The sequence below is a fragment of the Paramisgurnus dabryanus genome, chromosome 1, assembly GCF_030506205.2.
Source record: "Paramisgurnus dabryanus chromosome 1, PD_genome_1.1, whole genome shotgun sequence".
In the NCBI taxonomy this organism is placed as follows: Eukaryota; Metazoa; Chordata; class Actinopteri; order Cypriniformes; family Cobitidae; genus Paramisgurnus; species Paramisgurnus dabryanus.
The window spans coordinates 57,985,778-58,000,702 of record NC_133337.1 but is presented as its reverse complement, the minus strand read 5'-3'; the positions used below and the strand labels follow the sequence as shown (position 1 = coordinate 58,000,702).

The 14,925-nt window shown below is 36.9% G+C and overlaps 1 long non-coding RNA gene across 1 annotated transcript; it reads right to left on the bottom strand.

Moving 5' to 3' along the window:
- Positions 1–1,029: 1,029 nt before the first annotated feature.
- On the bottom strand, positions 1,030–2,637 carry LOC135720583 (uncharacterized). Its single transcript, XR_010521306.2, has 6 exons — positions 2,503–2,637; positions 2,202–2,230; positions 2,061–2,082; positions 1,791–1,863; positions 1,655–1,688; positions 1,030–1,122 (listed from the first exon to the last, which is right to left on the bottom strand). It is a non-coding gene; the product is annotated as an uncharacterized lncRNA (long non-coding RNA).
- Positions 2,638–14,925: the final 12,288 nt, after the last annotated feature.

The following is a 14,925-nucleotide window of genomic DNA, read 5'->3' as shown; positions in this document are numbered from 1 at the left end:
GATTCAGAAGTTTTGAAATACATCTGCATCCGATTCCATCAATATGTTTGGCAACAGGTATGTGTGACATTTTGGTAATGAAAAGCCTTTTTATAGCTCATCAATTTACTAACCCAGCAGATAATAAAAAAATTGCCACAGATAGGAAATATAACTACTTTCTAAATACTTATGGATTGCAGCTGGTTCCTTGGTGACTAGCTTTTTCTTAATGTGTTCAAGACTTTTCTGTGTCATTCAGCTGTATTGCACATAATTTAATTTATAGACTTTAAATGTTGTTTCTTTAAATATGCTGATGTCATGAATTAATACTGATGTCTGGTGAAAATTTCAGGTGAATAACCTATGGAAATATATGTACTGAAAAGAATGTTGATGCGTTCAAACCTTAATTTCCCCCACCGTAATTATAAAAACATTGCTTACTTACCCCTAAATACACAAAAAGGTTTCTTTAACTGAACATCTTAAACATACAAGATTTTATACACAAGAAATGAAAAGCACTTTAATAAAATGAATAACATGAGGTCCACTCACATTAGATGGAGATTTCTGTAATATCAGTGACCATAAGCAAGCTGTTTTATTTATACACGTGGGTTAAAGGAATAGTCTACCCTTTTGCCATATTAAACTATGTTATTACCTCAACCTAGACAAATTAATACATATCTATCTTTTTTCAATGCGTGTACTGTACAGTGCGTCGTGAATGTGTTAGCATTTAGTCTAGACCCATTGATTCCTATGGTACCAAGCAGAAGGCCACCAAACACTTCTGTGTTTTCCCTTTTTAAAGACTGTTACATGAGGAGTTATACCAGTAAGTATGGTGCCACAAAATAAAACCTTTTTTGGTACCATAGGAATGAATGGGGCTAGGCTAAATGCTAACACATTCACAATGCGCTGTACAGTGGATACATTGAAAAAAGATAGGTATGTATTAATTTGTCTAGGTTGAGGTAATAACATAGTTTAATATGGCAAAAGGGTAGACTATTCCTTTAAAGAAGACAGGCTGAATATGAACTTAATTTCTGAAAAGGAAATCCCCATCGGTGTCATGCGCATATAGCTGTTAGTCCTAGAAGGCTGTCACATTAGCCAGTGGACCTACAAATGACAAGAATATATACACCATATTTTAACACAATGGCTCTCTAAAATTCCTAATTCCTACTGGTCAGTTGCATCCAGCTGTTATATTACCCACAAAAATTGCACATTCCAGAAATGTATGATAAAAGAACACTTCTTCTGAATATCTTCGTGAATGGTTTAAATCTAAAGTTCAGAGAGGCATTGCCACTACCTGAACACCAACAATGCAACAGGACCCCAACATGACACAATATGAATGTACAAAATTAAAGGCGGAGTCCACGATGTTTGAAAAACGGTTTGGAGAAGGAAACGGGCCGACTACCAAAACACACTTATAGCCAATCAAATCAAATCAAATGCCGGGTTGCGTATGTGTGGGGCGGGTCTATCAACAGAAGGTCCAGATTCTATTGGGGTAGGGGCGTGTTTGTTTGGGTGATTTCAAATATCAACATTGGCTTTTAAACATCATGGACTCCGCCTTTAAGTATACATTTTATCTTACACACAAGTTTTCCAGAAAAAAACCTTTTAATCTTACCTCTCCCCTTAAGACAGGAGTCTGTCAAGAAGTCCTGCAAAAAATCAAACAATCATATTGACACAACTTCAGGAAAGCAGCCACAGGCAAAAGCTAATTTACCATAATATTACAATTACTTATCCACAATGCTTACCGAAGAACAGACATACCAAGGGATGCTGAAGTCGCAAGGCCCTCCCGAAACACTTCCAATCTCAAGCGGAACACTGTAAATTGCAAAAGCACCTGTTTTCATTCAACAAACAATAAAAAAACAATACTCACGTGTTCACAACGACTCTTCAGCAAAAGAAAAGAACGAGAAAACAATGACGCCCACAACACCCAAAGCTATCCATAATGCTGTTGTAAGTTTATGAAATTCTACTGATCCACTATTTTAGCTTTATCCGTTTTGACCTACCATCATTTGGTGTTTCCTTGCACTAGGGATGTAGAGAAAGAAAAACAGGGCAAAGGAGTTAGAAAAAAGATATCAATTACAAGCAACTTCCTGTTGGCTGTAATTTAACTCAAAATGCATTTAAAGGGATGAGGAACTTACGACTCCGACGGGATGAGGAGGTGTGCAACCTGAGGTAAAGGAGAGACAAAAGAGAATTATGTCAGGCAATGGGTAAACATGTATGTTCTACAAAGGCTTTTGCTCGCTGCTTGAAAAACTGACAGCACTCAATGTTTCCTCCCTATTAATTTTACGAAGAACCTTTGCTCATGCCAAACCGTCTGCCCGAGATCCACAACGTGTGCCACCGAGGGTGACCCTCATCATAGCTTGCATAGCCCATTTTAGAAAAACACACAAAAAAGGCAAGTGAAAAAAAAGAACCTGTTTAGTGACTTACTTGAATGTTACGTAGCAACACCTACTTCACCATGGTCTCATTTTCAAGAGCGCCGGGGGATGGGTCCAACAGCAGCTCTGCTTTCTGTTCAGGTGAGAGGGATTCCAGAGCTGCCAGGTAAAGGGAAACACAAACCGCCATCACCAGGGCAACCCAGTCTCACCCCATTTCGTCAATATTTGACGACACTTGACCATTCGTCATATGTTGACGTGAAGGGTATACCTTTCGCGTCATTTTTTGACGAACTGGGGACTTCAATACTATTACGTCCGTTGCATTCTCTTTCCTATTTTATTACCATTTGCGCGTCGGTTTAGGGTTAGATTTACATAATGACATCCCTACCCAAACCTAACTCTAACCCCAACGCCAGGTGACAACTGTTTCTAACCCCAACGCCAGGTGACAACTGTTTAATTTCGCGTACACTGTTTAATTTCGCGTACACTGTTTAATTTTGCGTAATCTAACCCTAAACCGACGCGCAAATGGTAATAAAATAGGAAAGAGAATGCAACGGACGTAATAGTATTGAAGTCCCCAGTTCGTCAAAAAATGACGCGAAAGGTATACCCTTCACGTCAACATATGACGAATGGTCAAGTGTCGTCAAATATTGACGAAATGGGGTGAGACTGTGTTAACCAGGGACACAGTACATGAATCTCGCTGCATCTCTCTCTGCCCCTGTTCTCTGTGCAGTTTGTGTGAACCAGAGTCGTATAATAACAGAGTTACGAAATGCTTTGATCTCGCCGCCGCGCGGTCACGTGATTCATGTAACGTTCTACAGTTCCAAACCAAGCAGGGCTGTCAATCTGTTTGCATAGGTTTTCAGCTATTTTAGGTAAATATTAGCTTGTAATGGGAATTGATCACTATACTTACTGTGTTTATAACGTTTTTTTACTAGGGAGTGATGGAAATACAGTAAATCAGTTAATAAAGATAAACCGTTAATTGTGACCCAAATATAATTGTGGTTATCTATATCAACTACAGCAACACAGTTTATCTTTTATTTTTGTAGCAAAATATGGCTATATAAATGGCTATCAATCTGCTAAAAACATAATTCCTACACTTTTAATATATTAAAATCACAAAAAAGGTCGCAAACGCGGTTATTTGTAACAGTGAAGCATAACAGAAACACACTAAATTCATATTTTAAATTCACATTAAATGTTAATATAATCATACATGATTTTCGAGGATACATCACTCGTATTACTTACCAAACACAATGAAACACATATATCAGCATTGTGAAGCAATGTGACTTTCTTATAAGGCATTTAGCTTGTCGCTGTTGCCCCCTAGTGTTACTCGTAATATATAAAAAAGATAAATATAAAGTAGATGGCCACCAGTAATAAAATATTAAACCATTAAATCTATATTATTCACACATTATACACAACTCATTAAAATATAAAAATTTTACTAGTTATTATTAACGATAATCATTACCTACAGCAGAGTTCATAAAATATCACTGTTGACTATATTAATGAAATGTCCGAAAATGTAAAGAGAAACGGTAATTTCATCGATTTACCAGCAGGTGCCATTGAAATGAATGGGCTTCAGTGCAGCGTTTGGAACTATGCGTCACTACCGGTCACTACATGAAACGCTGTTACTTCCGCATTCCATTCTTACAACGGACGTCTATGTGAGTGTCGTAACTCTATTATTATACGACTCTGGTGTGAACCATAACCACAGCTTGCATTTCGGTGGTAAAACTGGAGAGGAATAGGGTGAACATCATGGTGAGCCACCTGACCCAGTCAACGGTCTCAAAGTCCTGGAACACTTCTCGAATGATTACAAAGGTCCGGTACATTATCACCTCTCTCAGCAGAGGAATATTAGGAACCTGCAGAGACAACAAGAGTGTGAAAGGCATTTCAAGCAAGCCACATCCTTCCGGCCAAGCGTCTTAACCAGTGGCGGCGTTTCAAGAAAACCTAGGGTATGGCAAAAATTCTTCGTACAAGAAGGCCATTTAAATAACAAATCTATGAAACCATTATATCCATATGTGTACATACTCCACCAACCTGTATAAAATCATATTATAATTGCACGGATGTACACTTACTGACAACAATACGGAAGCAATACAAATGAAAAACAAAAATAGAAATCATGGTTGTTTAAAATGCTTTTCAAATGTTGTCATTCTTAACTAAGTGCAACTCCAGCAACAGATAAACTAAAACAAGATAATATCAAAACATACTGTAACATCCCTTCACAAATCTTGTCATAACAGCCGCCAATAAACACTTATAAAAACACAATAAAGACTTTTAATGATGTGATAGAGCACACGTAGTTAGCCAGCTAACCAAAGACTAAAACACTAAATAAAACTCTTAGTAAAACAGGGCTAAATGCAAAAACAAGTCTTACCTTTTGTCGTTGTGCAGTTTTTATTCCACAAGTCGCCATATTCAAAAACGCGCGCAAATAATTAATACACTTCGACTGGGCTACAATTTCCCAGTGTAAGAACATATTTATTTATCCACAGAGAACAAATCATATTACTTCTGGAATAATGTATGCAATATGCATTGCGCGAGTGTGTGGGAGAACCGTGAGTCTGTTTGAATGTTAAAACAAAAAAAGGAGTTTACTTGCGAAAATAAAGATTATAACAACAGTGGTCAGCATGAAACCTCCTGCACAATTCAAGCTGCGCTGCAAGAATGACAGGCTGATGACATCAAAGTACCGCGAGGGTGAGGTGAGAAATCATGGGAAGAGTTTGCTTTCAAACCGCTCTCGCGGCACGATGATGTCATCCACATGTCAGTTCCTGTATTATAGCATGAAGTCGAGCACACGCGTAAATTATCCATATTAGTGATGTACCAATGTTCAGATATGTTCTACTGAAAATATTTAATATGATTTTTAATGAGCTTCATTATAGCCTGTTGATTTCTGGTGTTTTGTCTGACTGCTAGGGTATGGCAACTGCCATACCCTGCCATACGCAAACGCCGCCCCTGGTCTTAACCGATCGACTTGCCTTGGAAGCTTTGACCAGAGCGGTAAGAAACGCTTCCACGTTCCAGAAAGCCTCTCTGATGTCCAGTTGTTCGAATACAGTGTTTATCTGATTCATGTGGTTCAGCCCTCCGGATCTCAGCGCGAGTTCACGTACTTGGGCGGGAGTCAGCAGTTCCAGCAATCCAAACTAAAGCACAACATGGAGAGATGTTATTGCAGATGAAGCCATTAGCAAACAAGCACGTATTTTTTTTTTAATAAATAAAAGACTCCGGCCTCTATCTTACACCCGGCGCAATGCAGCGCAAAGCGCGACGCAAGTGTATTTTGCTAGTTTCGACCAGGCGCAATTATAATTTACACGTTTAGCACCACGTTGTTTAAATAGCAAATGCATTTGCGCCCATGTTTGCGCCCATGGGCGTTCTGATCTAAAAACGGGGTGTGTTCAGGCGCATTGTTGGCGCGTTGCTATTTTCTAGGCAACTAAAATAGACTACGCCATTGACCAACAAAAACCTGGTCTAAAGTGTAAAGTCAATGGTGCAATGTGTTTTTAGTTATTTAAAGAGTGCATTAGTAATATGCACCTATAAATAGAACAACAACAAAATTTGCTTATCACATACATAAATGTGCAGCAGCACAAAAACGCTTTTAAATATGAAAGATTAAAGGATTGAATGTAAAAGATTATTATTGAGTCTCTTGGACATACCGATTATGAGACGTTAAAAGGCACAAAGAGCTGCTTCACCTGCAGCCTGATAAGTAAATAAATGCTTTGCTTTAAACAAATGCATCTGTTTTTAAATGTTTTTTTTTAATGCTACATTGCTGATTTATTGTATATGATGACTCTGTACCTGTGGATATGGTGAGAAACATTTTTAAGTAATGCTTAAAAAAACTGACACTGTCTAAGTGCTGAAAGGTGCGAGCCGTTTGTAAATTCTTTATCTCCTGTTTGTTACAAATAAAGTATTTTTAGAGTACAAACCTTTTCGTACATACTTGTACATTATTTTTTGATGATATTGGATAGCCATACATTTAAAGCAATTAAAAGCCTGCTTTTTACTTCCATGACTAAAAGAAAACGGTTTTAAAGGTTTTAATAAAAAATAACAATTTCAATACAAGTGAAAAACAACACAATTACTTAACATTAATCTTAAACTGGGGATCTTCTTCCTCCGCTTAGTTTTTCAGTTGACAAAGTCCATCATCTAAATAGGGATCAGACATAGCGCCAGCACAACAGGCTTTTAAAGGGGATGAGAATTGAGACTCTCATTGGTTTATTGCACGTTACGCCCAAAATACTCCCATTACTCATTAAAAAAAAGGACCAGCCCTTTTCGACCATGCGCTCGGCGCACAAACCATTTTTCCCGTCATTAAACTAGCAAAAAGTCCTTGTCATTTCTTGTTTACATACACACACAAATCATTTCATGAGTCAGAAAACAGTTTGGTGTCAGACAAAGCAGATGGAAAAGGAATTGAGGAGCTCAGATGCAAAAGAAACTCTTTGCGTCAAACATTAGATAATGAACGTATAATGCATGCCAAAAGCATTCATTTATTATTATTAAGTACTTTTGCTACAAATCCCCTTAATCCTGTCCTCAAGCTATTCAGAAATACCAGTCTACTATCAGACTCTTAACTCTTTCCCTACCACTGATGAGTTATCTCGTCAATAAAGAGAAAACGCTTCCCTGCCAATTATGAGTTTTTACAGCAATCCATATTTCTGCTATTATCCACTAGGTGGCGCTCTTACCAAATTGTAAAACACTGAAGCATCCACTGAGGCCACAAACAGTAAAAACTGTTGTGTATGACATAATCATGATTCTGAATCTGATCTTTAAAGCAACACTAAAGACTTATTGCTCTTTGCTCCCCTTACAGGTTAGAAGCGTAATTGTTCATTACCACTGTCGTAAATACAGCAGCATAGCTGGCTCTGATTGGATTGTAGGTCTGCCGTAAAGCAAGTTTTTGTAGTTTTCACTCGAACTACAGGACCACTACCCGACGGTTGGAAACTTCTTTAGTGCGGTTTTGGCCGATAGAGGGCTGCAAAGCGAAAGTGCCATTCACCCTGTTTTGAGTGGATGAACCACTGAAACTTTTTTGGAAACGTTATTTTAAGGTAAAAAAAAACTCTTTGGTGTTGCTTTAATAAAAGTACTTTACAAAAATGCAATTATCTCAGCTTTTTGCTCAAAACTTTTTATTTGTGAAGAAACCTACCCATATTTGAGAGCTGATGAAAAGAGAACAAATGAAAGTGGGATGAAATGTTTGAAAGCAGAGGGTCTGTTCTTTCATTTGATATATTGTATGTTTATATATTTATAGAGAGGTACATTTTCTAAAGGCATTAAACTTTTGTGAAAAACATAAAAATTAAAACCATTTAAAAGGGTTAATTGATTCAGCACAAAAGACAAAGAAATACTCATTTACAACAAAACAAGTGGGTTGCACAGAGTGTTTTGCATCTAAGCTCTTCAATTGGTTTAAGATGACTGTAAAGGACAACAGATAGCATTATATGATTCTGTATTTTTACTTACCATTATGTCGCTTCAAACCATTGTCTTTTCATCAGCTGAACACTGAAAAACAAAAATATATATACAAATGTTATACAAATGTGTCCCTTACCGGTAATGGATTTGAATTGCTAATCAATACTAAAACTTCTTATGTTGGTGTAGTAAAAAAGGGGCCTTGGATAAAGGCAAGGGAAAACAAAACTGAGATTATATGTATACATTCATTGTTCTTGACTTCCCTGTTTACCTGACATGCAGTTTGTTGTTTTTTTACTGTTTTAACACTGGCTTCCATGCACATTAAAGAAGGTAATAATACAGTAGAAATAGCACCTGAACAAGCCACAATTTGAAAATATAAAGATGAAAATGTGACATGAAAACTTCACTGACATTGATTTTTTTTTTGTGGAAAGGGGTGGTTTTTATGGGAATATATGGATATATATTATTTATAATACAACTGTACTACTGTAAATTTAGTCAGATAGTTAATAATTTTCGATTTACAACATTTGTTATCTGATTGAACAAACAAACTAATGAAATCCACTGGGCAGAAATATTAAACAGACATGTGCAAAATTCATAACATCCCCTTTTTCCCCACCATGTGTCAATTCTGTCACAGATAGACAATGAAAATGTGTTTGGAAAACAATAAAACACTAGATTCAGTTTGAGAAATCATCCATGCATCCTTTAGTCCTCAACTAAAGTATGATAACATCTGTAAAGAAAACAAAAAACAAAATATGTTAGTTTAAAGCAAAAGTCAGGCAACAATTTTTTTTAGAATTTTCCAGATTTGTTTACATTAAAAATATAAATAAAATAAAACACTGACAAAATAATAAATGTTTGCAAAGGTTATTCAAACTCCCCAATACTTTTATATTTCAAACAAACAGATACACAGACAACCCATATAGTAAAGTAGACTGTACATACACATTCCTTAACCTACCCTTTCTTGAATAGTTTGCTTTCATTGTTCAGTTTGTTTCGAACTGCTCCTCTCAGATCCTTAAGACTGGCAGCAGGAAATTTTTTTAAAGTGTAATCTAAATAAAATAAAATAAATGTATTCATAAAGAAAAATGTATTAAGGCAAATGCAGTGGAACATTTAGAAAAAGAGGCCCAAATACACACACACAAAAAAAAACTAAAGCGTACCAAAAATTGCATTCACAAGCTTTTTATCCAGAGATGGCTTCACAGCCTCCAGCTGGCTTCCTTTTTGTCCTGTTAGGGAATGTGTTGACAACTCCTCGCGTGTGAAGACAACCCCAAGCAAATCGCAGACAAGTTTTGTGGGCTGCTGATGATTGCATCTCAAAAGCTTAACTTTGCTGATTGTAACGCCATCAGCGATGGTCACCTAAAATAAAAGTAATAATTTGTACAATTACTAAAGAGTAAAGCTGCACAAACACCCCCAGGCACCAGCGACAATTGTTAAACCATGCAATCTCATTTATTTTAATGGAAGCTAGCAGATTTCCAGTGACACAAGCGACAGCGACCGTTGTCATGAAGAAGTGGGCTTATTATAAAAACTATTATAAAAAAATCTAGACTCTTAGTTTTATATAAGCATCTCACTGTTTATAAAATGAATTTACAGACATTACATATGTGATATTACTGTTGGTAAACTTTAGTGAAGTGTGTGAGCTTTCTTTGCAACAAATAACGTGTTTCAGCAACCACACTTACAAAGACCAGATACTAATATGAAAAGTCAAACTACTCAACTAAAGGAATCACTGTTCGTCATAATGGTGACAAAAATGTTTCAATAAAACGTCAGCATATAAATCTTTGTTAAGTCTAGTTTGTCTGGTCCTACATCAAAACATTGTAGTTGATTGTAACAGAGATTAAACTGTTTAGTTTAACAGAGATGAGGCACATTTAACAATTATATAGTGCGTGCACTATAGAGAGAGAGAGAGAGAGAGAGAGAGAGAGAATTTAATGTGGAACTTTATGAGCAGTGCGATGTTTTTGAACACTCATGCATATATATAGATTAGTGATAGATCAATATATTGGCCAGCCAATATTTTTTTATGTTTTATATGTATCGGTCATCGGCTAAGGCTGATGAAGAAAAAAAATCTGTATCGGCACTGAAAAATCCATATCGGTCGATCCCTAATATAGATAACATTATTTTAACAGCTTAAGAAATATTTTCTACAAAATACATGTGATGTTTATGTTTTTTGACTCAGAACTCATAGACCAAATTTGTATAAAATGTTTTTGTAATGATTTCCCGAACCCCTTTTGGATGTCTATCTGATGTCCAAGAGGGGTCGTAGTCAGACGTCCAGATACTGTACCAGATTTGCACGTTGTATAGACATACAGATAAGGTCCTGGACCAACTGACCCAATATAGACACGATCTGCACGTCAGGCAGACGTCTCATGTTTGCTGAGTAGCGACTTTCGGGAACGGTGGAGTTCACATCATCAATCTTTGTCATGTACTGACAGAACTGTTGTAAGTAGGACCACTTATTAGGAACGCCTCCTTACAACCTAATTGAAAGAAACTAGCGACACAGCAGTGAAGTTGTTGGCAGTGTGCACGCGTGCACGCATAGAAAGTTTTATGCCATAAGAAAATTAAAGCATGAACTGTTATTGTTCAAATTGTGTATGGGGCCAGAAGTATTTAGTGGATTATCTATGCATTATCTAAGTTATTTATGTTTCAAAATAACTAGATTTAATATTTAAACCTGGTTTAACAGTAAAATATCTATACATAAACAACAACTAAACTTACAGCATCCTCACAAGAATTCTCTTGGTTGGGCTTAGGGTGTGGATATGTAGGTGATGTGGACATGACTGGATTTTGATGCTTTGAAGTACATTTGGCCTCGAAGCCCTCCTTAGGCTTACACTGAATGTTTGGATGTGAAGGTATGACCAGATTGTGATGCTTAGAAGAGGGGAATCTTACTTCCAAGCCCTCCTTAAGCTCACACATCATGGTTTTCAACTCTGAAAGTTACACACACACACACACACACACACACACACACACACACACGCGCGCACACACACGCACACGCAAACACACACCCACACACACACGCGCACACACACACACACGCACAAACACACACACATGCACTATTTTGATAAGAATAGTACATAGTTGAAATAAAAATCAGAGCTCTTTATACATATAGGGGTGGTTTTCCAGAAAGGGATTATCTTAAAACAGGACTAGGCCTTACTTTAACTAGGAAATATGACTAGTTTCAACAAACATTACTTGTGTGCATTTTGAGGCAAAACAAAGGGCACTTGTGTATTTTTAAGATGTCAGTGCAAGTTGTTTTCAGTTCGGACAGCTCTCACATTTATTTTAATGTAGGACTGTGATCCCGGTCCATGAAACCGCCCCTTAGAAATTGTATAAAACGAAACATTAAGAAAAGAACAAAAAAGCCAAAATCACGTGGTTTACCATGTATTGCATCCAGGCGACGAACCAGTGTCCTGTTCTCTTCTTCCAGCTGCTTTAGTTTTTCTTTTAAATCACTGCATGTTGTGCATTTCTTTTCAGCTGTACTATCCTTAAGACATATTTTACCACAGCCCGATAAGTTTGTATGAACTGCAGCTTAAACAATTGTACAGTAAACAATAATGTATTCACTTACACTTAATTGCTCCTTTCGTTTATCCAATAACTTGGATAAGAGACTAGGCCTTCTTTCAGTCTTAAATAAAGCAAAGCAGAGTTCTTAATGTTCTTTGATTTTTGCTTAAGAAATAGTATCACATTAAATACTACTTTACAAATATGCTGCATACCCTTTTCTTCATTTTTTGTGTGTCCTCAAGCTCTTCATCTGAGGAAGAGATGTGCAGAGGCTTCCTCTTCCTTTTTCCTCGACCACTTTCCCCTTCACTCTCACAGCCCTGTACAAGTTGCTCTCGTAACTTTATTAGACTGCGCTTGTCATCTGTTAGAAAGAGTGTATAAAAATTATATTTATATTTCTAAAAATAAAGTATATTTTAAAATATCTGACACTGAATGTTAAAGAACATGGAATATTCAGAGTTTTGTTTAATCAACAGCATGCACAATACAATATTTTGTTTTAAGATTTGGTTAAGGACATAACGTTAGTTTTATACATTTATCTCAAATGTGTAAGTTAATATGAACATGCTCATAAAACAAGTGGAGGGCTTGGATTGCTTATGTCACGACCTTTTACCAGGGTTGCCAACTTTGGTGATTTGTCTGGAGTGAGATTTCTCCCATAACATGCGCTTGTATCGGCCTACTGGAAATTTTGGCCAGTGGACACCACAAGCCTCTTAACATCTAAACCTACACGACTACATTCATTTCCAAATGTTTGATGTTTTTGTTTTGATAAGTTTCTTTGTGTTTCTGGCAAGTTTCTTTTTGTTTTGATAAGTTTCTTTTTGTTAAATGTTACTTTGACTATTTGATTTATTATGTGATTGTTATGACCAGGGCTTTGCTGAAAGAGAGCTGTAAGTTCATCAAGCTCCCCTGAATAAAGTATGGTTGATTAACTAAGGTCATAATCTCTGAGGTTAATGCATCCGTGAGGACTATACATGGCATTGTTTGTTTGCATAAAACACGGTGAATAAAACAATGCATGGTGCTTATATTCAGGAAATTACTATATATTGGGCCCTTAGAATGGTCCATCAGCCTCCTGTCTGTCATAAGAATTTTCCTTTGGCTAATATTCACATGTTTATAATCTGGGTCAGGTGTAACAAATAATCATCTTTGAGCTTAACTGCTTTAAGATATAATGCAAGGCGGCATTTTAAACTTCTCACATTTGATTTACTGTCTGTTAATGAAGAAGTAATTTTTAGTAAAAGTTGTTCAGGAAATCTAAAAACCTTAAACTTACTTCAATAGAAGAGCTCAACACTAAGATTTTTTGGCAAAAAAAGTAATTTATTTAAAATTAAATATGGATTAATCCTTTTTTTTTTTTTTACAAAATTACAGAAGTTACAGACAAGTGAGTGATTTTCTCTTCTTTTGTTTATGACTTCAAAATGGATAGTGTTTATTAGGCAGGATTTAGACAGAATGCAATAAAATGTTTACATTCGGTTAAGACATTTTAATCAGTTGTTTACCATGATACTAATTAAGACAGCTACATTCACAAATGTTATATGAATTTGTCCGTTTAAGCAAAAAGACGAACATAGGCTTATTTAAGCGTTGTGCCGCGCACGATGCATCGGATTTACAAGTTCAAGGCTGTGAATCTAATCATTAAACAGCTGTATAATAGTCAGTGTTTAATTACTTACATCTTTCTTGCACTTTCACTCTGAGGAATCGCCCAGCTGTCATGCTTTGAGTTGCACCTCTGTCTGTGATTTGATTCGTCATTTGGGGGTCAATTTGACTGTTTCTTACTTTATGGGGCGCAGACCTGTTGGCTTGTGACATCATACGAACGCGAGATCGATTTAAATGGATACGGAGTCATTTACTGTTGAATCGGTCTCGCGGTGCTGAGACGTCACATGCAGATCGGTCTGCGTGGCGGCGCAAGAAGCTAAACGAGTGAAAAAAAATACAGTCTATTTAGCGTGAAATTTCTTTTTTGAGCGTGAGAGCGTGAGATTGAGGCTGAATGCGTGAGTCTCACGCCAGATGCGTGAGAGTTGGCAACCCTGAAACTTTTACAGTCTATGGTCACGACTAAGCAAGCTGTTTTTAACCAGTAAACAATCTGCACTCCTCACCAAAGTTAAATAAATAACATTACCAGCAAGGCATTTGAAAACAAACAAATATATATATGTGTGTGTGTGTGTGTGTGTGTGTGTGTGTACCTGGTAATTATCACGTTGTGGGGACCAATTGTCCCCACAAAGATAGGAATACCAGTGTTTTTGTGACCTTGTGGGGACATTTTGATGTCCCCATGAGGAAACAAGCTTATAAATCAAACAAAATGATGTTTCTTGAAAATGTGAAGTAGCAGAAAGGTTTCTGTGATGGTTGGGGTTAGGGAATGGGGTAGGTAAGGGGAATAAAATATACAGTTTGTATGGTATAAAATGCATTACGTCTATGGAATGTCCCCACAAAACATGGAAACCAGAATGTGTGTGTGTGTGTGTGTGTGTGTGTGTGTGTGTGTGTGTGTGTGTGTGTGTGTGTGTGTGTGTGTGTGTGTGTGTGTGTGTGTGTGTGTGTGTGTAATGGTTTTTGTTAATAGAATGAAATATCATAAAAAACTTACCTGACATTTTAAGAATTTTTGCAGGATACAGCTGAGACTGGCCCTTTTTGGTCGGCCATCTTACCATTATAACGGTTTCTGTGTTCCAGTCTCGCGGGTTTAATTTGTCCACAGCCACCCCACAACCGCTCAAATTTACACACGAGAGCTCCCCGACTGCAAACGACCCCTCCTCAAAAAAGTTAAAAAGGCAGTGGAGATTTGGAACATCCATTTTTTTGCCGGTCTTTTCACGAAGTGTTGCCAGACCCACGTTTTTTTGCTAGTTTGAAATTATTTAAAACTATTATTGTTTTTACTTAATGTATTTAGGATATTTTTCTTAAATGTATATTGCTTGTTGGTTGCCTTATATGTATATTGCATTGATCGAGTTGCTGTTTTTTATTTTATTTTATTACTTTTTGTTGCACATGGTGACATGGTCGGAGCTGGTTTTGTCCTGGCGCATATCTGGCAACCCTACCGTGCATGATAGTTTCCCAGCGTTGCTGGTGGCTTGTTTCGAACAAG